This window comes from Pipra filicauda, unplaced genomic scaffold (genome assembly GCF_003945595.2).
Source record: "Pipra filicauda isolate LSUMZ 115617 unplaced genomic scaffold, ASM394559v2 scaffold1_size10287979_pilon, whole genome shotgun sequence".
Taxonomy (NCBI): Eukaryota; Metazoa; Chordata; class Aves; order Passeriformes; family Pipridae; genus Pipra; species Pipra filicauda.
In genome coordinates this window covers 41,738-69,553 of record NW_024104310.1, presented here as the reverse complement: position 1 = coordinate 69,553, position 27,816 = coordinate 41,738, and the positions used below count along the sequence as shown (strand labels likewise).

Sequence of the window (27,816 nt, the reverse complement as noted above, 5' to 3'; positions counted from 1 at the left end):
TCTCAGAATTAAGGACAATCTGATTTTTTTTGCTACACACTCAAGAAGCTTTGGCTTCACAAAGAAAATCTAGAAAGAAAGAAAGGAAGCAAACAAGCAAGCTTTCAAGTGTGGGAAGTTTCTGGTAAAGTAAACATTTGGCTCCTTCAGGCTAGATGTAAAGGAGATAAAGAAAGTTAGGGAATCAGAAACCTACCTCAGTCCTCTAAGTAGGCAGCCACGGAACTGGACTAGAATGGAAAGCAAATGAGTTTCGGATAGAAGCCTGTGTAACATAATTCCTCTTGCACACCAGCCAGTGTCCATTAGGTTTAGCTTAATATTATCTGAGACTTTTTATTTTTAGAGATTTCATTGATACTAATTTCCTGATACTTTTAAATAAAAATGAAATCTTTGGATATGCCAGCAAAAGGGTTACATTGTTAAAACATTATAGCAAACTAGAACCTGAAGAGCTCAACTAAGACCTTACTTTCAACAACTCAAGTATTTCTAAAACAGTGAATTTTGATGTAGTCTGAGATCCTTGCAATCTACATAGAGCCAGGTGCAGCAACACAGGAGTAAATGATCTGCAGATGGCAACTGGGAGCAGGCTTGGGTACATGTGCAAAACTAACCAAATTTCCTCTCTATACTTATCTTTGTAATAATCAATGCAAAAATTTGCTAAATATGCAAAATGGAAAGACATGATTATACTAAGAGCTCTGGCAAACACATGCAGTTGTGAAGTTCTTAAAGATTCACTTACTAGAAACTGGATCACATGAAGCCTTGAGACTTCACTTTATAGTACTCTTTCAAACATCTCTTCAAACCACTAAAAAAACGTGAAGAAATGCAGGAATAGCTGAAGTGGCTTGAAGTAACAATAGCTACTGATTCAGAACAATAAGTGAAACCAGGCACCAGGACCAAAAAAATACTGGGTATCACTGTTCAGTGCTTTTGAGGTAGACTGTAACAAGAAAGGAAAGAGGAAAATGCTTGGCTGACAAAGAGTGAACTGGATCCTGAAGGCAGAGGGGAGAAAAAACTTCCCATGATCTTCGATTATCATTGTGGTAGAATAAAAACATATTTCAAAGGACACATTATGTAGGTGACACACTACAATTTGAAAAAAAAAAAAGCTTTGTGATTACAGAACACAGAGTTTTATTATCAGCCATCGAAGAGGAAAGAAAGTCTGCACAGTCATTACTACACCTGTTGCATTTATCACGGCATGACTTCGCTCTCTAGTAGTGGTGGACATTAAGAAAAAAGAAGGCTTAGTACAGATCTAAACCCACTTATTAGTTACTTGAGGAAGGCAGTATTTATTACATGTGACTGGAGATATCCTGTGTTACTTACCCAGTGCAAAAGTACTCATTCTTGGTGATGGGTTTCGAAATAAAAAGAAATTTTTGTACCTTCTCTGTTTCCCCTGTAAGATTCACCCTTTGCTTCTCTGGCTGTGGGACTTTTTGGGGAACAGCAGGTTCCCCAGGAATCTGACTTCAATGCAGGAAGGATCTTCAGTAAAAACATCCTTCTCCCATTTTTGTTGTGTTGTTAAATAATGACAGAAATGGCAGTTCATAACCTATGTCTCTGAATTCAGCACAGCACTAGCAGAGGTTAAAGAATAAACAAACTGATGGACTGACCATCCAGCAAAACACAACAATTAAGTTATTACAGTGTTTTCACTATCACTGTTGGTTTTTCTTTTAAGTTCAATTAAATAAAATGGCAAACAGGCAGAGATTTCAGAAATGTGAATTTTATTGAGATTTATTTCATAGAAAATTTAAATACAAGAGATTAAATGGAAAGTCTTGTCAAGTGAGACCCTGCGAAACTAAGTTCCAATCACCGAGCAACGTCTGATGGAATTGCTAATTAGATCACATGTTTCTCCTTAGCTGTAGAACAAGGAATCACACCAATGATTTCACTTTTCATCTGCAGAACAAGTTTTCAACCCCTTTTGTAACTGGTTAGTACAGTATCAGGTACAAATTCTACTGATGCTGAACAGAAACATTTATGTATTTATAAGCTAATATATGCCTAGGGAAAAAAAGCCTCCAACTTTTATTTTTCCAGTATTTATCATTCATTGAAAACCAGATGGTAGGAGGTAAGCCAGGTTATCTCAGACTTCTTGTGATGGGTTCAGTGGCAGAGACCCAAACAGCCTCGTATGCAGCAGAGTACCTATCCCACTGGCAGCCAGTTTTTTCCACTTAACTCCTTTTTTTCTGCTTGGAGCCAATCCAGCCCAGTTCAGCTCTTTTGTAGGAACTGAGGAACCAGTATTGATTTCCCATTTAAGCCAATCTTGTGTAAGCCCACCACTGCCTCCCTCGCTATGAATATGGGAAGCACTGGAGGAAACCAGCTGCAGCATTTTCCACACGCAGAACTGCTTCTTCGGGCTGGATGTGAGCTGAGTTCCAAATCAGAAAAATAAAAAGCGAAAATGGCAGCATAGATAGGCTTTCTTTTCAAGTCTGATACACATTCAGCACTGCCTTCCTAGAAAGGATTCTCAGAAAACAGGGAATTTGCCTGTTAGAGCAAAAAAAGGAGATTCTTATAGGCTTCAGTGCATTTGTCAGCCAAGATAACAAATCCTTGTACCAAAGTGGCCTTAGAACAGTGAGGCAATGAGGACTTTTCTAAAAAAAATATCAAAATTGTGCACTGCGCTTTTTTATGAAAGTGTGAAAATCTGTTGTAACTGTCTATACTGAGTGTTTATGGATTTAAGCTGAAGACTGCAGTGATGTTTGAGGATTCTCAGGCTCTGTGCCATGAAAGTTTTGTTACCAGATTCAGAGTTTTCAACAGGCGTCCATTGCAATCAAGGGTAAAAAATACCTCTAGCACAGATATTTTTAGGGACTAGCAGTGAAGTCATGCTTTAAAAGATAAATAATGCTAATAACATTGATACAAACTTTCCAAAGTCACTTAACAATAAGCTCCAGAAATCTAAATGCAGTTGCTGAAAATTGGAACACAGTTTGGTAAAAAATTGGCAGTACTTCCTGAAATATAACATAGAAATTAAACAAAACTTTGAATTGTGGGTGGGAAGTCATAGAGATAGTATTTGACCCCTACATGAAATTACCAAGCTAGGCTAAATATCATGCTTTTTGAGATCTCACTTCAAAATGTCTTAGCAGCTCTTTGACCTAATTCGCTCTCTCTGTTCTTAGCTGTTCACAGTCTCTAAAATGGAAATCTATATCTGGAATTTGTCAGGGACAAACTGTTGGAAGCTCTTACATGGAAACAGGATACCTTCTTCTTCCCGTGGCGTGTCTCTGTAAAACACTTAAGAGTAACCATCCCCAGACACTGGAGAGTTCAGGCACTACTTGTGCTGATTTTCATTGAGAAACAAGCCACCAAACTCAGGTCATGACTGTTCTTGTCCCATGTACACACCATCAGTGCAGTGAGATTAGTCCACTGTGATTAATGCAGACTGAAAGAACAATCTGCAGCAGCCTGATGGATGGAGCAATTTCAAATAGTATCACATGGATGTAGGAAACCAGAAACAACTGCAGCCTCCCGACCCAGCCTTTCAGGCTGTGTGCAGCCTAATGAACAAAGGTATGAGCTGCTTCTACTCAGAGAATTTGACTAATGGGGAGAAAAGACAAGTTTTATTTTTGTTTTATTTTTCTGTACAGAAAGCAATTGGCAAAATGGAGTCCATTAGGATAATATGAAGCTTAGCCATCAGCAACTATATTTTTTTGGTTAAATGTTCTTTGTCAGAGAACCTTATGCAAGAAGATTTCCCAAGAGAAAGAAACTGAGAGTTAGGTGGATTATTTTCACGTAGTGGAATCAATAACCTGAGTTTCCTTGGTGAGTGGTCAGAATAGCCACATATTTGTAATTCTCAATTCTCAGGTATCTGCACCAGGGAATAATTAGCAGCCTAAGCTGCTGGTTTGATTGATGAGGCTGCTGAGTGATTATTTCTCCAATTTTCCCCAACTTCAATTCTCATAGACTAGGGTCAGTGAAAAGAGAAGTTCATTTTAGGCTCCTCAATACTGATATTCAGATTCTTTCTGTATTTATTAATATATTTTCTCTACATTTTCAAAGAGTGAACTTGGAGGCACTACTGAGAAGGTAAAAGACTTTCAGGGATTTTTGTGGGAGTTTACTGAATTTGTGGCATCTGGTAGACTTTAGGAAGAATGACAGAACAGATTCTGCCTAGCAGAAGAAGTCTGAGCAGGAGGCAGTAGTAATATTTGGAGAGAGTGAGAAAGCTGTGGAAGGCGAGATGAACATCAAAGCTTTATTTGAGATGTAGTGCCCAGTGAGAGAGAGGAATAGGAACAAATGTCAACAGGAACAAACCAACCTTTTGCTTTTTAATGTAGTCATAAAAAACTTATGTGCGAGTAAGGAATATTTTAAACACTGCCTCAGATACAAAATGTCATTCACATCTACTGGAAAAAAAAAAAAAAAGACCGGTGCCTGGGGCTATGCTAATTCTTTAATGTGATGGCATTCCTGTTCAGAGAGCTCTGTAAGCTTTCCAGGCTGCCAAGCATGCTTGGCACCCATGTCTTCAAGCACTGTTCCTGCAAGGTTCCTGAGTACATTTTCATTTTAATGGGTTCTTAAGTCAAGCATCTCTGGCAAAGCTTCCTGAAAAATGAGTGAGAGCTCATGCAAGGGACAATGACATTCTTTAATATTTACTGCACTAAAAATAACTTTTGAAAACAATACATGGTATACAGAATGTTCTTCTTGTTCAAAAATGGCTAGTTTTAACAGCATTTGATGGATTCAGAGGGCTCTTGGTAAGTACAGTTAATATATTTTCTCTATATATTCCTTCAGTATTAAAGAGCAAATTGCTTAATATGTAATTTTGAGTAAATGTTTCCCCAGTTACATTCACTCTCTCTTTCTGATATGCTTTATTCCTGCCTGAATATTTTTCTCCTTTTAATATTCTCAGCAGGCTGGATTTATGAGCCTATGAACGCAAAGAATAGGAAACATCTTCTTCTGAAGCCAGCTGCACTGGTGAACTTATTGAATAGCTGACCGAGTCCTGAATGATAATCATACAAAGAGAAGAGCAAGAGGAACAAAATGAGACAAAATCACCTTCATTTTCCAAAAAACTTGGAAAGTACTGGGCACTGCACAGAAAGAGAGAGAAAAAGAAAATTAGGGAAAGTGAACCCACAGTTTGTTTCATTTTTCATTCTAACATCATTTCAGCCACAAAGAATGACAGTATAAATGATCAAACAACTGTTTGCTAATGCATTATAGATAGTCATACACAATATGGCAGCTTTATACTTGTATATTTACCCACCATGAATACAAAATATACTAAGAGTGACAGGTAATGTAGCCAAAGCTTCTACTCTCTGTAAGCATCTGTGTACTATGAATTATAAATGAGAGTCTTGTGTCCAAAGGTAGCAAGTAATGTAGATAATGCCATCTGAGTAAATGAATAAATGTGAAACAGATGCTTTTTGCATTCAGGGCACACAGGTACAGCCAGGAAGCCACCAGTACAGATTATGGATGCTGGTGAGACAGCTGTTGTCTGCATCCAGTGCCAGGTGCATTCCTACCTGGGCTGTGCTAAGTCAGTAAAAAAGGCCTTTCTCTTAGTCCTTTTTAACAAGTTTCCAGAAGGATGAGGTATCTTCCTTACGTAGATTCCTCAGGTGCTTGGATTTCCTCAAGGCTTTCCTAAAAAATCAAATTGGCAACATTACTAGAAGAGTCCTTTATAAGAGGTGGTGAAATTGCCTGAATGGAACATTTAGCTTAAAACAGTCATAAAATACTTTATCTTTGCTTTTTATGCAAGTGTTCAGGTTTGACATTATTTTTTTTCTGAACAAATATTTTGACATTTTTTTTTCTGAGCAAATATTTTTGCCTCAAAATGAAATTACATGGCTTAAAAAATTACTGCTAGAAAGGCATTAAGAACTATTAAGAACTCTTTTTTTGTTTTTCACAGTAAATTTACTTATAAGCAAAGAGACAGGAGCTTGGGCTCTGGTTAGGGAACTGGAGGGTTCTTGTTGTCAGTACAGACAGCTCCCTTGATACCTAAAAGGTAGGTTGAACTCCCCAGATAAAATATTAAACTTAACAGTGCTGACAGATAGTTTTTACTTGTGAGATACAGCTACAGCTATTCTTTAAAGTTCAAATAAGTTCATAATGCAGCCTGGGTTTATATTGCTCTTGCAGCTGTTCCTTTCCTGCCTAATGCTGGAGTTGTGCTGTGTCCATTTCCATATATGCAGAAGAAAAACTTTGTCCTTTTCAGGTTCAAAAAGGAAGGAAAAAAGGGCTTCAGACCCACTTTCCTTCAGATTTGTCATTCATGAGTTAGTTATGTCATGTAGGATGGGTAAAACAGTAGTTACCAAGTATGGAATGAAAGTCTATACATAGTAATGCACTTTTAAGAAGAAAATGAGCAAATGCAGTAATAAAAATGGCTTTTTCTTGTTTAGTAGGAGTACCTTGAGCTATACAAAACTCTCAAAAGGAAAAAGTTCCAGGACCAATAAATAGCTGTACATATTCTACAATGTCATTTCACCACCCCTTGCATAACTGAGCATTTCAGAGATAGAAAGTGCAATCAGAGATTTATGTAAAGTTTTAGAAAAGCCTAATAGATAACATAGAGCTTCTCAGAACTTAATGAGATGGTATTTGAACCCTTAAGAGTATTTATCCAAAGCTACCAAGGCAGTCATTGCAATAATTTCATAGCATTCCCTTAGAAGTAAGGTTTTTTCTTCCACACCAAATATCCCAAGCTCTTTAAGCTTTTTGGCATAAGTCTGGTCAGTCAAGGGGTCTGCCTGCCATTGCCAGATTTTTATTTCATTTTAAGGTCAATCCAGAGTATGATATCCTAAGAAAAATTCTGCATTTATACAGTTTTCATAGAGAATTGAGCTTTGTAGCCCAAAAGCAAAGGGTGAAATCAGAATAATTCAGATTCCACTATCTACTATCCTTGTTTTTTTCTTTGTTTCATTTGCATCTGTGCAAAATTGACATAAAACACCATCATTGTTCCAATTTGACACTTCTATATCCCATTTTGTCACTCTGTTTGCAGAAGTGGAAATGACAATACACCTCATAAAACAGATGCAATCCAACCGGGACAAGCAAGCCATTCACTGTCTATTAAATGACTTATTACTGCCATTGTGATATCCCAATATTTTTAACCTTGTAAATAAAGCAACTCCTTACGAGTTACTGGTTTTGACGTAAAAAGCAAGGAAAAGTCAAACTATGCAACTTTGAAAGCCATAATTTTGCTTTCCAAACAGCATGATTTTATTTAGAATTATTGAATTTTAACTACAGAAATGTCAATAATCCACAGGTGGCTTGTTCCTATTTTCTCCATGTCCTTTCCTTTCTTTCAGTAAGTTGCCCTTGCATTTATTTCAGTGTAAAAGTTTGAGGAAAAAGAAAAAGAGACTGCCTAGGTTTTTAAAAAGTTTGAGAAGTAATTTGCAAAGTGATAGTTTCTGGTAATGAAGGCTGCTACCTTTGCCCAGGTCTGTCAGTATGATAAAATTGTTTTGGAATGTTAATTACTGAATAATCAGATTTCCTTGAAAATGAAACCTCAACTTTTACTGAAATATGATATTCCTAAATTATATCAGAGCTGTAGTACAGTCAAATCAAAAATTACACTAAAAGAACTCATGCAGTCTTCTATTTAGGATGAGACTCTATTATCTCAAAAGAATTAGATGCACAACCAATATGGAAACACTTATCCCATTGGCCTCTATTATCCAACTGGAAATAAGAAAACTTCCATTACATTTTGCAGTGATCCACACCTTTCTGTTTTAAAGTCAATAAACTCCATCTTTTGCTGTAGTAGCTTCAGCATGTGTGCAAAAATGACCCTTTGCAATTTGGCTGCTGAGACATGGTGGGAGAGGTGACATAGGAGTTTTAAAAAAAGATGCAAAGCAGTTTTTACTGCCACGCTTGTCCTACCATGGAGTAATAAAATGATGCTTGCAAAGCCTCACGTAAAATTCTATTGTTCTTTGTATCACAAGACAGAATTCCCTTCCTAAATCAGTCACCCTAATCAGTTTAATTGAGGCTGATGCTCAAACCACAGAAAAATATTATGAAGAGAAAGTCCCTCAAGTGGCTCTTGACCTCTGTGGAAGCGTGGTCCCTTCTGTCACATCCTATGCCAACATACAGCCTGTTGAAAAGATGCCTTGAAATAAACACAACATCACAGGGATTTCCAGAGGAGAGGGCATCGGGGGGGCACTCAGCGCTCGCTTCTCTTCAGGAAAAAAAAAAAGGAAAAAAAAAAGACTTCAGAAAAAGTACTTTGAAACTGGTAAAATAATCTTCTAAATAAACCACCAGTGGGGAATACCCACAGTCACTGAGGACAGCATGCTGTTCAGCGTATCAACAAAAATACATTTGGCCTGAGGCAATGCTCAGGGCAAACATATCCCAGATGGACTAGAGAGGCCCAAATACCTTCAGAGATGAAAATTTAATTAGAGGAAATGTCACTGCAGTGAACAAAAGGATTGCTTTAGTGATTTTTCATCATTGTTTACTACAAGCGAAGTATAGTTTTAAGTGTTAGGACAGGCTAAGTACAGCAGTGTTCTTAAGCACTGGAATGGATATGAAAGGAATGGATGTTGAAGGTCAGAGACAATCATCTGCACTTGAGGAGTGATCAAAAGGAGTAAACCATCAAATATTGACAGATGGCAATTTTTAATTGCTTCAGTGATGTCAAAAGGTGACAAAAGGTGTCAAAGGTGGTGCTTTCAAGCCACTAAGAAGGAAAAAACTGCCCTTATGTGGTTGGTCAGGTTAGAGTTTTTGTTGCTTTGTTGTTGTTATTAGTGCTGTTGTGAGATCCCAAGGATGATAAAAAGCTTAGGTTTTTCTGAAAGCATAAAGCCATCCCTGAAAGCTGAGATGCCTCACTGCCTCTTTACCTCTTTGATAATCCATTGTATATTATCAATTCTGATTCTTGCACAAGTCAGGGGTGAAATTGTTGGAAAAGCAATATAGGAATTGTTGCAGCACAATCATAAGGAATCAGTCCCCTTAAATGAAAATATGTGACTTTTTGCATCAGTTCTGAAGGCTGTTTGGGATAAACTAAAAGAAAATAAGACATAGTAAACATTATAGAAAGTCTTTCAAACTATAGTATGTTTCCATTTGGATTTTACATCTTCAGAATGCAGAGTTGAGAATTTCCAGTCTTTTTTCCCATCCAGCCTTCATTTTGTATTTTCTGCTGAATACTCCCCCCAGCAAAACAAAATAATCACTTTAATTGAAAGGATGCACATAATTATTTTCCAATCATAATATCAAAATAGTGCTAATATAGCACTCTTTATTAGTATGTAACAGGAATTACATACTATTATATGAGGCAAAAATAACTACAGAAATAGTAATTATTATCAAATATCTCTCACAGAGGCCATACCAATTTCAGTTGATTAATCTCCTTAAGAAGATCAAGGAGATCTCTACAAACAGACAACTGGAGAGGAGATTTATTAAAATGGGCTACAATCTAAGTAAAAAAATGAAGAAAGCATTATACAAGTATAATAATATACAATTATGTACAGATCAGTATATTTATTTGGTTAATAAAGTCAATAAAGTAGGTTGATAAAGTTAATAAGACTTATTTTTATATTAGATCTTTACTATTATTTGTATTTTTGGTCTTTGCTAGATCCCTTGAATTTTACTGATGCTGTTGAGAGTTTGTTCTTCTTAGATACAACTATACAAAGATAGATTCTTTCTGTATAGAAGGTATTAGGGAACATGAAGTCTCCTGAAATTACTGGGGAAACTTGACACCGACTTTAGCAGAGTTTGGATAAAGCATCTGGAGTACCTTATTCACTTACTAAGTTTACTGGGTAACATGTGCCCTAATTTCAGGTGATTGATTTGGGTTTCTCCTGGTGCTGTTGTTTATTATCCCCTGTTACCCACACTTTTGTATTCTAGCCCAAATAATCTCCCTAGATTTCTCCTGACTGGAGGCACTATGCTTTTGCTGGCAGTCAGAACTGGCTTTGTGTTCACTTACATTGTCTTGTTAGTCCTTTCCCTTTTCCTCACCTGCTTCCTTGTTTTAATTTTTCTTTCTTTCTTTCTTTTTAGCAGGTACAGTTCTACACAGAGTTGAATCATATGTGCAGAAATTTGTTAGATTGATGCCAAAGGGCCTGCCCAAAGGCAGGCTCTTAACACATTATTTGAAACCTGTGATGGAGAGTCCAACCAGCCTCTGATTAGGCAACGTGCCATACTAAGCAGATATTAATGAATCTTGGCAACCAAATATGAGAAATCAGTTTGCTTGCCATCTTTTCTCTGTTACAGATGGTTATCTGGAAAACCATCCAAACAACAGAAATATACCATATGTAAAACAAAGCCTCTCTTTTTATTTTCAGGTTCACAGACTCTCATCTTAAGATTTCACAGTATTTATTATTTTTATACTTCAGGATGAGCAAATACATTATTATCTAAATGTATCCAAATTATGACACTCTGAAGAAAACAATACTGTGCTTTATGGGGATGTGACTGTATTATTGATGCTACGGACTTCTGGATGATCCTCACCAATTCCATCCACAAACCGAAAGGACAAATCTCTTCTGTATCTATATAACAACAACCATAAAATGGAAGTACTGAGGTCAAAAATGCCAGTAAATAGATGCTTAAAGAAATATACCACCAAGTATATATAATACTGGAATACATTACAGAGATTCTGAAGAGGTATTAAAGACAAAGCAATGAAGCATAGACATCTATTTTTCTATTCTAGTGTTACCAAAAGGCTGTCAATAATAAATCCATCTTCTGCTAAATGACAAATCTGAAGAGGAAACTAATTCTCAGTATGCAGCCTTCTTTCTCCACTGATTATCAGCAGAGTAGATCACCCCCTAACTACACAGTGAAGTCAGTATAGTAGGGGACACAAGATGTGAGACAAATAAACCTCCTTAATCAGATATAGGTGACACGCTCTGAGAGACACAAAAAACTTAAACATGGGTCGAAAATGTCTGTATATTCCATATGTAATCTCTTAATGCATTTCTTACTAATTATTCTTCTGCAGAAAACCTTGTGAAATTATTTCCCAAACAACTGGACTAGAACGGAGAAAAATAAATGCCTGAGAGCAAAACAAAAATTCATAAATAGGCAAAAGGTGACTCCTTAGTAAGAAAAACAATTCAGAGATGCAAAACATTTCTATGCAGTTTGTTTTTTTTTTTTTTTGCATAACCATGGAACTACTTTCTTGATTTTTCAAAATATTCTGATGACTTATGCACCACATGAACCATTTTGTGATGCTCCTACTCACGGTGAGCAGCACCTCACTTCAAAAAATTTGATCTAAATTCATTAAGAGCACAAACAGTGGTCTTAATTGAGACCACAAATGGTGGAAGGTAAATATCCAGAAACAGGAAAGCACAGCAAAATACCACTGAATGAGTGAAATTGCTCACATTATGTACAAAGCAGAAAAGAGGTAAAAGCCCAGTGCAGTAGTTTGAGATGCAACATGAGCAAGACTTTTATATTACTGCCATAAGAGCCATATCCTAAAAAAGCTCCTAAGTGCCAAAACCAGGATGTATGAGAATTTTTGGCATATAAGTCTTCACTCTGAAATAAACCCACTCACCATCTGCATAAATCTGAAGGTAATAAAGCTCACTAGGTGCTCTCATCTAAATTTTTCATAGACCAAAATCCTTTACATATATCTTTGAAAAAATTACATGACTGACATTTCCCCCTCTTATTCTCAGAGGGAAAGCATATTCTGAGTCCTAGCATAATCTTCAAAGTACATTAATGTGTTTTACCTGGTGTACAGTTCCATCAGCATGATGAGATTTTTATTTTGCTCTTAACTTGGTTTTGTTTTTCATTCCAGGATATGTCATCACAGGTATATTTTTACTATATCGACTTTATCACTTTTACATGAAAAAAAAATCAATGAAAAGAAGAACACAAACACTCACCTGCCATGAATGTCTGCAATCTATTATTTTGGCTTATACAGACTTTCAATTGGATAATTAAGCATTCAAGAAGTAAAAGCTTTTCATCATGAGAAGATGCTCAAGAACAGGGCTATGGATTCACAAAGGTTTGCTTGGTTTTTTATCTGCCAGTTCAGAGGAGCAGAGCCTTGTATGTGGAAAGGGAGGAGAAAACTGTTACATGCAGCAGACAGTTTGCTCATTTGAATCATTTGCAGAATTCCATGTGTGGGTTATCCAAATTTTATAATTTCCTCTAGAACCTTATTTTTTTTTAAGAATGGTTTCTAGATTATAACTATGAGGTGAAGATTTTTCCTTTATGCATTTACAGCTCAAATCTGTACATCCAGAGACCTTGGAAACCTCCAGGTTCTGGTACTGTTTCCTAGGAGCGAGGACAAAACCATCTAATAAAGACAGGAGCACTCAGATATGGATAATGAATAAATCTGATCTTAAGAGAAAGCTTAACAAACCCTACAGAAATAATTTACACATAAATCCTTTAATATGAAATTCCCCTCAGCTGATAACCCAAGCACTGACAGTGGTGTGGACTGAGGGACATTAACCCAGCTATGCCAAGTTAAACCAGAGAGCAAATAACTTCTTGCAGCTAAATCAGAGAACTGAGTTTTAGAGGCAGCTCTTCTGTGGCTTCTCTATCTGTCTGCTTTAACCCATGTGCTACCTTAAATAATTTACATTTTTTCAATCATAAAGGGCTTTGGGAAGCTTAATTAATATTTGTAAAGCAAGTTAACTTGCTCAAGCAGAAGATACTACCAAAGTGCAAAATATTATTTCATATCAAATAAACATAGTTTGGCACAGATTGAATCAAAATGCAGTCCATAATTTGAAAATGAGCATTAACAGAAACCAGTAGATAATTCTTCTTATGCTGAAGGGAAAAAAAAAATCTGTTAAAAACATCTTAGCAGAAATCATACGGGAAATCAAATCACCTGCTCCAAAGAGTTGACAGCAGAAATCATGTGGATTCAACTTCCACAAAACTGAGCTAGAGAAACTGGAGGCTGACAAAAGATTAACCCAAACTGACTAGCAAAGCTATGTGTCCCCCCCAAATTCCTGTTATTTTCCTTTGCCATAGAAAATGGCACGTATGTCATCACTGAAAGTTAGAAAACATATTAATGAAACAGAGAGAGAAAAACTGCCATAATATAAACAAGTTAGTAAAGTTTTTATATAAGTCACAGGTAACTAGGGAGCAAAATGATGAAACAATTAACAGTGAAATGCGTCAGGCTGCAAGTAACAGAGTTAGAGTACCAGAGACATGTTGGAAGATGAGTTCCAACAAAGTGGAGTACTGAACTGTGTGCCTGAATAGAAAAATTAAAGCACAAAGTGATGGTGGAGAATTTATTGGAAGCTAATGTTGTGAAAGACTGTAAGAGGCAAAGAGGGATAACATAACACTGGACCTTCCACTGTCAGGATCTGTGCAGAGAGGTTTGTGTACTCTTGAAATGAATGAATATGTTGCCTCAGTTTTCAGTGTGTGCAACTGAGCTAGGGACGAGAGCACAAGAGACAGTGGGAACAAAGTTATGGAAATGGAAATTACCATGATAAAAAGAACAATAATGTAAGTAGTTGAATGTACTGAGGTAAAGGAACAGGAAAATCTCAAGCCAACAATTCTGAGAGAACTGGTGCATAGGACTGCAGGTCCAGTGATGAGTATCTCAAACAAATCTACCCTGCCACTGAAGAATCTCAGCAGTAGTGCTGATGTTCAGAAAGGGACCTAAAGATGCTGGGAATAGCAGCCTGTAAGCCTAACGTCTATTTAAAAAATGGAAATCATCAGAGTAGATTGAGAATGAATTTATCATTGCACATGAATGTAGATTGAATTTATCATGAAGTTATCATTGTACATGAAAAGGCAAAAAAACCCCAAACAGAAACATGTAAGAACACAGAAATTCTACATTGATAGAATACAGAATCTACCAAACATTTGGGTATTATTGCAGTGTCTGATACAGTAATATGTGACAAGAAAGTATTAAAGCAAAGGATGACATTTAGCTGAAGATAGCAAGGTGAATGAGCTGCTATTTGAATGGTAGCATATTAGTATATATTAGCACACATATTAGCATATTAGCATATATTACTAATTTACTAGCTATAAATCCAAAGTAAATGTAGTTACTTTTAATTAAGGTTGTTTTATCCTATCTAAGGTAGCTCATACAGCTATGAATTGCTTATGGTCGATCTAGCTGTCTGGTTTCAACCTGTTCATGTCTCCTTTCCCACATCTAACATTATTCTTCTCCCTGTCTTTTTCACTAGTGTGATGAAAGCTAAACTGAATATACACTACCTTGAATTCTTACTCATGTTTTCGTATTTTGTTACATATATTCTTGTCTTAATTCTTATTTTTTGTATAATTTTATACTGTGCAATACAATAAGTTTTCCTAAAAGAGGAAAAATCATAGATCTATTCAGCTGAACACGTCAAGTAAAAGAATCCTTTTTGTGGACTGTACACAAAAATCAAGTGTCCATTGCCAAATTTCAATGGAGTCAGAAACAACCTCTCCACTCACTTAGGAAATATTACTAGCGCATTACTTGGACTTGCTGCTTTTCAGTGCTTTCAGCTTTTAATTTTGAGTGAAGATGGTTGAGTTTTACTGGAGATAGTTCTCTTTTACATTTCGAACAAATGCCTTTTAACAGGTTTTTATTTTCATGTGCTTCACTGAATTCTTTCATCTCTCTGGCACTCGCTTTTCTGCACGTCAGGATCTCAGCCTTTTTTTTGCTGTCAGTGACATCAAACACTTTTTTTCAGTCTCTGTTGTTGTCTTCTAATTTCTCCTCTATTCACCCGATCTGCTGTACTCATCTGTGGCTAGTTAAGTTTTGGATTGTTAATCTCTCTTTGATTTAGCCTTCAGTCTTGCTTTCTTTCCTTTCTTTCCTTCAATCATCACCAATATCCAGAATGATCTTTTCCCTCCTCTTTAGCTCTCTTCTTTCTCCCTAACACATTTGCAGACACCTGAGAGTTTTCTATCTCCCAAGTACCATTTAAATATCCTTTTTTCCTACAGTATCGGTAGAATTTAAATCTGTGATTCACATCAGAAATTTATTGTTCTTTCACCAGATTTATGTCACAGTTTCTGCAACTTCATGTTTGAGATTACAAGTCTCGAGCATTTAGTAATCTCAATCAAAGTAGCACTTGGATAAGTGTCCAGCACGTAGTCAAGCTGACTCCCAAAGAACCAGGATGCCCATGAGAGCCACTTCCACTTTCAAGAGAGACAGGCAGTGTGCTCCCCATGGACAGCCCAATTCAGCTTTCAGCTTACTACCTTTCTCTCACTCTGGAGGGATGTGGCATTCTTTAATTTCTTGATTATATCCATCCCTACTTTGTGGCAAGTCTTGAGAAATTAGAAGCCTTTTGTGAGAACTTTTATGAGTATTCGACTTAGTAATCATTCATAAATATCTTCACTCTCTCTTGTGAAAATAGAATATAAATATCACATCATTGTGCTTTTTGTCACAATTTGAACACATCTCATGGACAGTAGCTTATTATGTACTTATCTGTAGCAAAGAGTTGCTTTAGGAGCTTTCTGACTCTGACAATACCTCTAGAGCGCAGTGTATGCACTGTCAAAGTGTTGAAATGACCCTCAGGAAATCCCTCCAGTCTGCTGTACCCACCAGGCTGATTCTTAGCCACTCTAACTAGCCTTTTTTTTAACACAGCTCTCTCACTTTCTGAAATGTTCAGATGTCCCAGCTACCTTTTCAGTATTTAAATCATGACAGAGCTTTAAAAATCACTTTCATTGACAAATTTTCAGGAAACACATTCCCTTGTCTCTCCAATGATGCACACATTCTCAGCTAATTATTGTCAGAATTATATTTCTATTCACTGTGTTACCACTAAAAGGTGCAGCAAATACCCAAGGAAGGTGGTATAACAACGCCATCAACCTTAACATAGTAAAGAAGCAAACTGAGATTGCACATGAACAACAGAAACCAAAACCCCCAAAGGCAGAAGCACAGATACGAAAAAGGCACATGCTTAGGGACATTCTATGAATGCTTTCTGTGAATATCCCGTGGTCTCTTTTTGGAAAGTTAAATGTTACCTCCACCAGGGGAATGTAAAGTAGCATTTTCTCTGCAGAATATGACTCTTCTCTAGAGGAACTCACAAATAAGACACCTTGTCCTATTACATTTCCCATCTATTTGAATGCTGCTATTCAAAAATGAGTGATGGAGAAAACCCTCTGTCTCACAAGCGTGTTTCCTCTGCCAGAGACAAATTTAAATTGATATTTTCTTTTGGTTTTACAAAAGAAAACTCACTCTGATTATATTATTTGGGTCCTTCGTTGGTAATAGAGTACCCAGCAATAAATTTGCTTTCTGTTTACCTTGCCCTCCAGTATTTAGATTCTTTTTATCTTCATTTTCTTTTCCCCTCTTTTATCCTTACTTCATGTTTATATAACTTTCCTTCAAAACTCCCCAGTGTCTTCCGGTCATCTCAGGTGTGTATCTTGCCAGTTCCATCACAAAAATTACTTCCAAATTCCATTGCAAAAGCTGCCCACCTAATAACAATTAATTGCTTTATTTTTATTCTTTTTCTAACTTTGGAGAAAGTAAATGGAAATACATATTTGAAAGCATTCATGAGAGGCAGACTATCAGTCTCTATATGTATTCTTTGCAACTCATTTTATGTTTTCATTGTGTGCTTCCAACATCGAATTAAGCTTTGACAAATGTAACTTCAACAGTTTACTATCTTTTTTATCCTAAAAAAAGATGATAGAAAAAAGTTGGATTATTTTTTTAACAGCATGGAAGCTATATACTGAGACCATATGTGGTGTTCCTACTTGGGAATATGCAAAGAGTCCTTGGTTTTAACTGACATCAATTCACACACACCATAAAACATGATTTTTTTCTCTCTGAATATTGACTTGAACAAGTTGCTTATACAGACTCACTTTTATTTGTCATATTTTATTTATTTTGTAAGGAAATCATGGGAAAGCAAACATTCCTTGCTTGTGTAAATAACTGATTTTTCCCTTTGTCTCAAAACAAAAAGATTCTCCGAACAAATCTGGTTTTTTGCTCATTTTTAACATTTTCCCTGTTGAATATAAAAATTTTAAACATTACTCTCTTGGGTAGCCATGGCAGTTAGGGAAAAACAATGACATTTAACAATTAACCTGAAAATTATAATACTTATGTCAATGAATAAGTGGGTGGGTGGCAAATCAGGCTTCTATACCCTACACCAGTGAATGGCAAATTGGAGTTAATACAGGATTATTAAAGGGATACTGAGAAAACTAGAGAGCTCTGATCTGTTACATTTATAGGGCTGAGCTGCTCTTTTAGGTTGCAAAGATTCGGTCAGCCATTAAACTTATGGTTTTTACATCACAGATGCACTTCCCAAGCTCCATAAATCCTGTGGTTTGAGGCACAGGAAGGGTGGGAGTGGAGAAAGCAAGTGAGAACATTTAGTAGAATTTCTTTGCTTTACAGGAACGTTGGCAAATATAGATCTGAACACTTGTGCTCAGCACAAACTTCTATGGATTTGATCACTTCCTCTGTATTCAGTGTGTTCTTCTCCTGACTTATATTTTGGAGGTTAACTAACAGAAGTCAGAGCCTGAGGTATCCCACAGCTGTCTGAAAGGTATGTCAATAGTCTTTGAATATGAACATCTGTGAATTTTTGTTTTATCCTGAATTTCCTAGACTATGAAATCCTCCTTGTTCAGGTAATGTGAAAAAAGGCCTCCATTGATCTTCCATTCTTTCACACTGGAAGAGTGAATCATGTGACAAACAGGAACCTACAGAAAGCCCTGGAAAACTGAAGCACTTTTCAAAACATTAATGATGACAGCTCCAATTTGAAGGCACTGAAAAAATAAATATTAAGTAAAGGAAGTTAATCTTTATTCACAGCATTCTCAATTAAAGGTTAAAATCAGGCAGTGCAAGCTCACTAGCAGTTGCCAGCTCATATTTAAAACATTGCCACATCAACTCATTCTTTTGAGATAATGTCACTACACTCACCCTAACACAAATGTTGCTTATTTCTCTTTGCCATTTATTCACTGTTGTGGCAGTAATTAGCAAAGGGCTGTGATTGACTCAGAGAAAACTGAAGACATAAAACAGGAGCATGATGTGAAATGAAATGTCTATTATCGTATTTACACCTTCCTCTTACATTTCACTATACAAATCATAACTAGGAAGAAAAACGGAGGTATTTTTTCATTCTTAATAATCTTTTCCTCTTTGTTTTAATTTTTCATTTCACATTCAAAGTTTTTTCTGCCCTCTGTCCTTTTTCCACTCAGTTGCCTCTGTTTACAGCAATTTCATTCTGTCTAAATATTAGGCTCTGAGTCCCCAAAGCTAGCTAAAAAGCTCTTAAATGTCCCTTGAAGCTACTTCTGCTGCAGATTTCTGCATGCATTAGTTGTCCTGATACAACTATTTTTAGACTTTTAGTGAAAGGATCAAGCTCAGAAAGATAATTCAAGAAAGTTTATCATTACTTGGTTTGGTCCTGGTATAGCAATATAAGCACAGCATAAGTAATAGATCCAGCACATTTTAGAAAGGAGTTCAGGAGGTCAAACGGGGAGCAACATGACGTCAGAGGTGGTATATGGCAATAACCTCCAAAACTAGCTTTGTTCTCAGAGATTTTTCTTCTCAGGGAAGCTCACTTTGCAATTTAAGTTCAAACTGCTTCGTGTATGTACTTACCTCCCTCTTTTGCTGCTTTTCCTGCCACCCCTGGGGCTTCCATGAAATGAAGCATTAAAAAAAAAAAACCCAACAAACTATGCAATTTACAGGAAACAAATGACTTGTGATTCATAGCCTGATATCCTGCTTCATCCTTAATTGATTCCAGTTAGGCATAGCAGGACAGTAGTATTCTGCGTTTTATGGCCTAACAGAAATGTCAGCCATCTGTTTGCACCTGCTGAAGTTGCTAAGGATAAGTATTACAAATCCTGTAAGCGTCTGGGCCTGGATTTCCAGAACAAGAAAGTGCTTTTTTGTTGATGACTGTCAACATGAAGGAATAGATAACAAATGCTAGAGATATGTTTGAGAGAGAATGATCCATCCAATCCAAACGACATGAACATTTTCATCTATACCTAACCTTCAGAAGGACTGAACAGACATTTAGTTCTTGCAATTTTGCTGTTAAACTATGGTGAATGAACTAAAGTGTGGAGTCTATATTACTTGGGACAGATGGGAAATTAGCATGTCATAAAATTCATAAAAAAGTGGTTGATGATGCTGTCTGCCTCAAGAAAATGATTACATAATGATTGCCTCCTTCGAGAATACCAACAGACTAGGTTAGAGAACAGCCAGTTCTCTGATTTACCTATTAGCAATTTTTTTTAGATGTTTGATATCCTTCAGGTAAGATGCTTTATATTGTTAACTTAATCCTTTAAGAATGTTAATCCTTAGTATTAAATTTTTAGGTGCTTTGTGTAACTGAGCAATAGTGAAATCCAAGTTATGAATCTTGTTTCAAATATTTGCTCTAATTTAGAAGCTGATTATTTTCTTTCACTATTTCTTAAAATGGTTGAAAAGTTGTACAAAAATACCCTTTTCTTAACAGATCTTATTGTTTCCATACAGCCTAAAAAGGTGGTGGCATTCAGCAAATTCATTAAGACTTTTTACCTTTGTCTTTAGCAAGTCAGATACTGAACACTAAAAATAGGTGGTTAGAAAGCAATCAGTAATGTATTTTCTGGGCTACATAAAAAGCAAAACCCAAGCAATTAAGTATGATACTTGCTCCTTGCACCCAAAATGCTTGCAAAAACTTTACGATTCTTAATAATTTTAAGAATGTACATTCAGAATGAAAATTTAAACATAAAAATACTCCTTTTTGGAAATTATATACAACAACATTTTGGTTCACTTTCTGTTCCAGTATATGTGTCAGATTTTTGGAGGCAGGTCTAAAATGAGGGACACTCTCTGTGGAGCAGACACTTGAGTGTAAGGGCCCACGAGCTCACTCAGCCTCTGGGAGAGCAAGATCTTGACACACTCCCATGGGACAGTTTAGATCCAACCATCTCACAGAAAAAGACTAATTCCAGAAGAGTTACTCTTTCCCACCTGCCCTCTTTTTACAGACAAGCTTAGAAGCTGCAGAGATGAAAATCCATAGTTTACTTCACTGCAAATTTTGTCAGGTTGGTTCAAATCAATGCCAATTTAAACTACAGAAGCTAACTTTGCAATGAAATAAATGGTCAATGTCTGTGGAGTTCTGTCTGGGTTTGCTGTCTACTAGCTGTGGGAAACTCTTCAGTATCTGAGGGATAGTATGAGTTGTTGAGCTGAGATGTAGTGAATGAATCAGGATTTTCCTCTAGAATCCACAAGATTCCTGTTCTTGTGCTAATGTTCAGATATTAAACTGCACTCTAATAGTCGTTTGATGTGCTCTGGAATTATAAGTACATGCAAGCCTGAAGTTTAAGGACAGTGGTGCATCTGAGGATTGTCATTAATATATTACGAATTGTTAGCAATGCAAAAAAATTTGAAAATTATCTACTTTTCTATTTCTTTCTTTGTGAGCTCTTCTTCTGTTCTAGGGTACCAAAGATGATCATTCTACCTTTCGACTTATTCATAAAGCTAAATAACATAACACAGAAAAGACAATACATTTGACATCTCCTTTGTGTGAGAAATTCAATGTTAAAAGCTGCAATGAATTAAGTCATTCTCTTGAGAGTGATAAACCACAATATATTGAGGGAGTCGAATTACAGAGAAATGTTACTTCAAAATAAACCTGGTGAAGAAGATAAAGTTAATAATATAAAATCTATTTATTTGCTTTTTTTTAAAAAAATTTATTTTTATTTGGAGAATGAGGAAGTTCCCCTGCAAATATTCTCCTTTGGAAGGAGGGAGCTCCTTCATCAGTTCTCAGAGAAGCCCTTGCAGGGGCTCCAGGGAAGGTTGCAGAAGCCTGTCCTTGGATGCTAACTATGAAAGCAGTAACAAATATCTACATGCTTTTCACCTACCTACAACTATCCATCACTCTAACATAATATAATCAATCACTAGGTGAATTCAAATGGCAACAAGCCATCAGAAAATCAGGGATAAGGGAAGCTGGCTGGCTCAGGTCAGATGGCACAGCTAGGGATGAAGAGAGAGAAAAGGAGTTAAAGTTTTGATCAGGTAGGTGTTCCCTGCCACAACATCTCTGATTCCCATATTTACTCAGGACGCAGATAGACACCTTTTTCCCAGGCACACAAGAGGGACTAGCAGTGCTATCACTTACAGCTGGGCGTAACCACGTCTGAGCTGGAAGTTAAAACCCACAAAACTCAGCTGGCAAAATGGAAAGTCAGAAGTGCTTATCTGCACCAGTGCAGTCAAATTAAGTTAAAAAGGTGTAAAGAAAATGAAGATTTGGGCATTGCAGTTCGTGAAGGCACACCCAGATGACTGTTTTATGGAAGCAAATGCTTTCTGCATGGGAGTAGTGGCTCCCAAGATATTTAAACTACTCCAGCTCTTTTCAAAAGGAACATTCCATCAATTGCCTTGAAATCTGATAGAATGAGGGGTCAGATTAATGATCCAAATATGCTGTCACTTAAGCTAAGGACTGTCCCAGCACAGTCACCTTAGACACACAGGTATATAAACACACACACACCTCAAAGCTTTCCTGAAGATTGACAGATTCTGTCAACTTTGCATACACAGATGACATTCAATCTACTATTCCAACCAGTTCCCAAAGGCCTCAGTCATTCAAGATTTATATCTCAGCTTGTTGATGGAATCCACTTTATTTCTAGCAAAGAAATTCTGAACAAGGAAATTGGAGTTAAGCAGTTCACAGAAATATGAACCTAACCCTTTGGAGAAAAGATTTTGTGCCATATTTGCATTTAGCTGACAAAGTTCAAGAAAAGCTATTTCTACACCCATTTACTGGTACAATCACAGCAATGGTAGGCTGAAGTAAGGAATACAGGATGTCCTTATGTCTTTCCATCACATCTATGCAATGATTACTCAAAGACCACCCTCATCTCATATCACACATTTTCAACAATTAGTATTTTCAGGAAAAGCAATTCACAATTCAGGGAACTCCTATGTAAGACATAACCGTATACAATTTTCTTGATGAGAATTCTGAGTCTTGTCAGCTCCAGAGTGAAACAGAAGATTTTCAGGACCCATGGCTTTTGGAAGCCCAAATATTTTTAATATTCTTTATACACTGGAAGGCATAAGACAACTAAGCCTGACTTAGTTATAGGTTATTGATGTATTTGTTACTGAGAAATAACAAAGGGGTTTTTAATTATTTATTTTATTTAAAAGTATTTCTTTGCTTCCTTTAGAAAGGGTTTGAAAGCAAGACTGAAGTTCCTATGCCTTCTTTTTTTATGAAGCCTTTTTTTTTAATTCCATGTGAATGATACCCTCATCCTTTTTGTTTCCTGACAAGACTGTGTAGAGAGGTCATTTTTTTCCTGTGGTGAACACACAAATGTCACCTGGCATGGCATTGCTAGGTGAGCTCTTACCACATCCAGATGCCATCCAGCTGCTCCACTGCCAGTGTCTCTCTGAATGTGACCCACAGCAGCAGAAATGAACATCATGAGGACTATACAACTTACCAAACTCGGAATGAGCAAGCCACAGAATCACTGATCCTTCACGTAGGGGAATAGATATCAGAATTTTTATGGTGACTTTGACGCTCATTACCAGTTCAGCTATTTCCCATTACTCTAGAGATATAAAGAGGAGAGACTAAATAAAGTTTAGTCCTTTGTAGGGGCCAACAGTAAGATCCTTCAGCTTATTAAAAATATTAATTCAGTTTTGCATATTCTGTCTGTGTGTAACCCTTCTAAAGAGTTCTTAAGTAAAGGTCATTTTTAATTTTCTAACAATATTTCCCAGAACAGACTATTTAAGAATGACAAAATCCCCAATACTTAAAGCAAATGAATATATACAATATATGCATGTCACTAAATTTAAGCATTTGTATTAGATTTAAAACAAACAGGCAGCTTACTAACCAGATCAGTACAAAAGCAGTTTCTGTAATCGAGTTGGCACCAGTTCACAGAAAATATAATTTGAAAAGGTTCACATTTAAATGAAACTTGCTTTTCATGCTCAAATGTCATTCCAAACTGCAAGGATGAGGTATTAACCCTTCATTCACTTCTATTTAATGAAACTCATCACTGAGCTTGAATAACCTTGACTGTATATATTAACCAAATAAAAAATTAAACAAAAAACCCTGTATTGCAATCACTTAATTCTAAGAAATACCAACTACAAATAGATGAATAAACCTACAGTTTTCAGCTAAACTTTTGCGCTTAGATTTCATCATGGGTGGGGCAACCTAATCCCTAACTTTATCAATTATGTCTTTCAAAATGAACCACTCACCCCTTTTCCAGTGGTGTTTTCCCCCACATTTGTGGAGCCAGACAGCTGGGGGCTGTCTATCTCCCAAAAAAAGGAGCCAAAAAACCCCTTCAGGGCCAGTCGGGGCATCACCCGTTCTAGTGCCCACCTTATGCACCTGAACAGAGGAGAGTGTTGTCCCCTTCCATTCATTTAGAGCTCTGTTCCAGACAATGCTGACAAAACTATTCCAAATACGGAGCTTTTCTGTCTCATTACTATCCTGAGGGACTTGGATAATCCAAGGCAAAATGAGCACAAGAGGAATGTACAGGGAAATCACATGTTAATCCACTTCTTCCTACAGGCAGTCAGAGCGCTGGAAAACATGCAAACATATACAGGCATATAAAATGTGTGTACGTGAGTACACACTACATGAACACAGACATATATCTACACACATAGGCATACACATATATATATGTGTATATATACATATATTCACAAACTCACATTTGTGCCTGTGTCTGCACACACAATCTGATTTGCCTCTAATCCTGCCTTTCTGTAAAAAACACAGAAGGAAATGGAAAGTAGCTTCTGGTATATATAGATATATACAGCATATTCATCTGTGGAGGAAGGTAAGAAACCCAGCATGATTCATAACTTATTTGACTTTCCACTTTGCTCCATTACAACTTTGGTTTATTGTGAACACCGAACTCAAAATCCATCAGGAAGAATGGTACATGTCTCCTGATCACAGTCAAAAGCAGCACATACCAAAAGACACAAAGGTTTATCAGTGCAAATATGTTTGGAGGGTTAGAGGTACATGGGCTTTCTGAGAGCTCTACCCGTGACCATCCCATGTAATTTCCCATGCTGGACCAGAAGGGTTCTCACAGTTTCCTTAATACTCATTTATTCTATGAGATGTATAGCTTGAATTGATGTGTTTCTAAAAGTACCAAAAATATTCTTGCTGGGTGCTGCCCCAATGGCAGAGGGTGGTCACACTGACCTGCTGGTGGCACTCAGTGCCCTTTGCTGTGCTTCCACGGGCTCTTTTCATTCTTTACACCTGTCTGTCTTACAATTTTTTTAACAGGATAGTACTCTTCATTAGTGGAGCTTTTGAATTGCTGAAAGTCTGTGTAACATTTAATTAGCCTTTATCTTTACAAGTAATAAAATGAGTACCTTTAGGTAAAAGAAGGCAGTCTATGGTGTGCCGCTGGATAACAGCAAGTTTTTGATTTTCTATTCAAACAGCTATCAAACAGATTATAATTTTAGCTTCATTATTTGGCTAATTCACACTTCCTTAAAAGACACATGAGAGCAGGCTTATAAATATTGCAACAAAGAAATTTGGAGTCAACAGTAAGAGAGGTTTTGAAGCTGACAGAAGAGAACAATACTTGTAAAAATAGTTTGTTCTACCTGTAATCTGTCTGGTGTTAGCTAGTTTCATTTAGATAGAAATATCCTGGAACTTCTGATACTTTTGCAATTTACCTGTTGATTATTGACACACCATGTCTTTGTTTTGAATCTTCCTCAGTATGATCATATAATTTTCAAATTTTAGAGATCTCCTTCCAAAATTTATCAAACTTTTAGACTTCATCAACCAACCAGACTGCAAAACACACCAAAAAATACAACAATAACATAAATTTAAGAGTTTCAAATTCAGTTCAAATAAAGTATCAAGACTGGCTTCTCCCAAAGACATATTGCTAATTATTTTTCAAACCATCATTGTAAAATATGCTCTCTGAAAATCTCAGATGTCATATAAACTGGAGTGATGTCTTTTGCCACATGAATGATATTTTTGATTTACATCAGTTGGCAAATGATCACGAGGAACTTTTCATTTATTATCTGTATAAAAGTAGTGAAGTCGTACTGAAAAGACTTTCAATGTGCTACTTGGAAAGTTTATATATTTTTAGAGACACCCATGACAGTCATCCTGATGCATTTGCTGGAGGTTCTGAGCGTGCAATACAGAAGAATTTCAGTAGAGAAAATGTAACCAATCCATTTGGTGCTTGAGTTTAAAACTGTCACACATGTAAACTGTACATAATCTAAAGTAGATTGGGGTAATCTCCCTTTTTGTGACATTTCCCTAAAGCCACACCACAGATCACAAATACAAAAGCCAAAAGTACACTCTAAGACAGAGATAAATACACATCCATACACACATTACACATTAGCATGGACTCAGCCATGCTAATTCATAATTCTTACTTCAGGATTCTCAGTGTTTTAATGATCAGACTGAATAAATGCAATTAACATCCCCTTTATGCAACAGAATAAATTTGATCTTGTCTAACTCAACTTTTCAATCACCATTCATCAAACTGAAAGTTTGTTTCATTGGACTAGTTGGTGCAGAATAAATACTACTTTGTAAAGTAATGTGACATGAATATTTTTTAACAATAAAGAAAAGTGGCTAAAGAAATAAAAGAATACTTGTGTTTCCAATATACTAAGACACCACATGGAAAACAAAAGAATTTCCAGAAAAGCTTTCTGGTGACATATTGAGGTCACTGTGAATCTGTTCCTGGCAGTGCCAGGATAACATCTGCAAATTCTTAACTTATGGGTGTTGTGGAGAAAAAAATGACTGATCATATTAAATAATTCTTGTAGCTAGTCAAGCTCATGTAAATACTCCTAGTAACACATGGTACTGCTTATCATTGCTGCCCACATTGGACTGCTTAGATGACAAACCTTCCCTCTACCATTCTGCTCACTGAAGAACAGTTTGAATTCTCTCGTTAATGTTGTTTTTGTTTTCACAAGTGATCCTCCATTTTCTTTTTGTCAGCTCTTTTGATCTGTCCGTTTCCCTGTTCTCCTCAACTTTCAGCACAGCCCTTAAGGTTAATATTCCCCAGGATAGTGAAAGCAGAGTATATGGCTTCAGATTCTTCAGGAAAAGAAAAAATCAAGGCTATGAGCATAGAAAACTTAATTACGTTGCTTTCTGTTTGACATTGGACAGCTTTTGCATGCACACATTAAATATTTCCAGCCTCCACACCATTTCAAAGATATTAAATGGTAATTATTCCCTGAACTCAGTATTTGTAAACATTTAAAATGTGAAAGACAATTCTGTAGTGCAGAAGAGGGTTTTAATCAGTATTTGGTTTAAAAAGAAATTATGTCAGCCTGATATGTAGTAAATAAAATACATGTTAGGTAAAAAATGCAACTTAGGAGTATGACATTTCTAGACCTAAATGTAGAAATGTTATAATTTATACTATTAAATTTACTCTTTAAAAATCTCTAATTGCTATTGTTCTAAATGGAGGGACTTGTCTAAACAAAGCAAATAATTAGTGCTTATTGTCTGTATGCCCTGGAATAAATAAATAATGGTAATGACAGGTGGGAAGACACAAGTAATACTATAGTGTTGGCAGCAATCTCTCTACCTTTGTTTTTAATTTGTTTTAAAATAATGAGTTTACATTCTAAATAATAACAGCAAGGTTTTTCTTTCATAGTGTGGAGTGACTCTTAAAATGCAACAATGTATTTGGCGAGGAAGAAGCCATCAGGATGGAAAGGAGTTCATTTTCCCTGTCTCACTGTATTCACCGGAGCAGCCTCGACAATTTATTCTGTCGAGTTTTTTTTCCTTTTCTGGGTTCTACATTTACACTTGAGCATCTTTCTAGCTGACAAAAAATGAATGTATAAAAGGAACACTTTATTTCTGTTTAAACATAAAAGATCTGTGATACAGGACTGCTTTTTCTAGCCTTTGGTCAATATCTGCAAATAAACATCAGCCGGCAGTTTTTTGAGAGAGTCCAGTAGGTTCCATGTTACCAGGATTTGCTAGACAACATTTCCCTTACATTTACAGCTGTGCTAAGTTATTTTTTAATCAATAGAGATGGCCAACAGACTCATTTTTTCTTTTCTAAGCAGTCAGGAGATAATAGGGAATATTTTAATATTAATAACATTCAATATATATA

At 36.4% G+C, this 27,816-nt stretch overlaps 1 long non-coding RNA gene across 1 annotated transcript in view; it reads right to left on the bottom strand.

Annotated features, from left to right (window-relative positions):
* Positions 1-1,762: 1,762 nt before the first annotated feature.
* LOC114004194 overlaps positions 1,763-27,816 on the bottom strand; it is a 49,198-nt gene continuing 23,144 nt past the window's right edge. Inside the window, exons 2-3 of the long non-coding RNA XR_005563344.1 lie at positions 5,649-5,769; positions 1,763-5,198 (exon numbers count right to left, since the gene is read on the bottom strand). This is a non-coding gene — a long non-coding RNA (uncharacterized LOC114004194). The remainder of the gene's footprint in view (positions 5,199-5,648; positions 5,770-27,816) is intronic.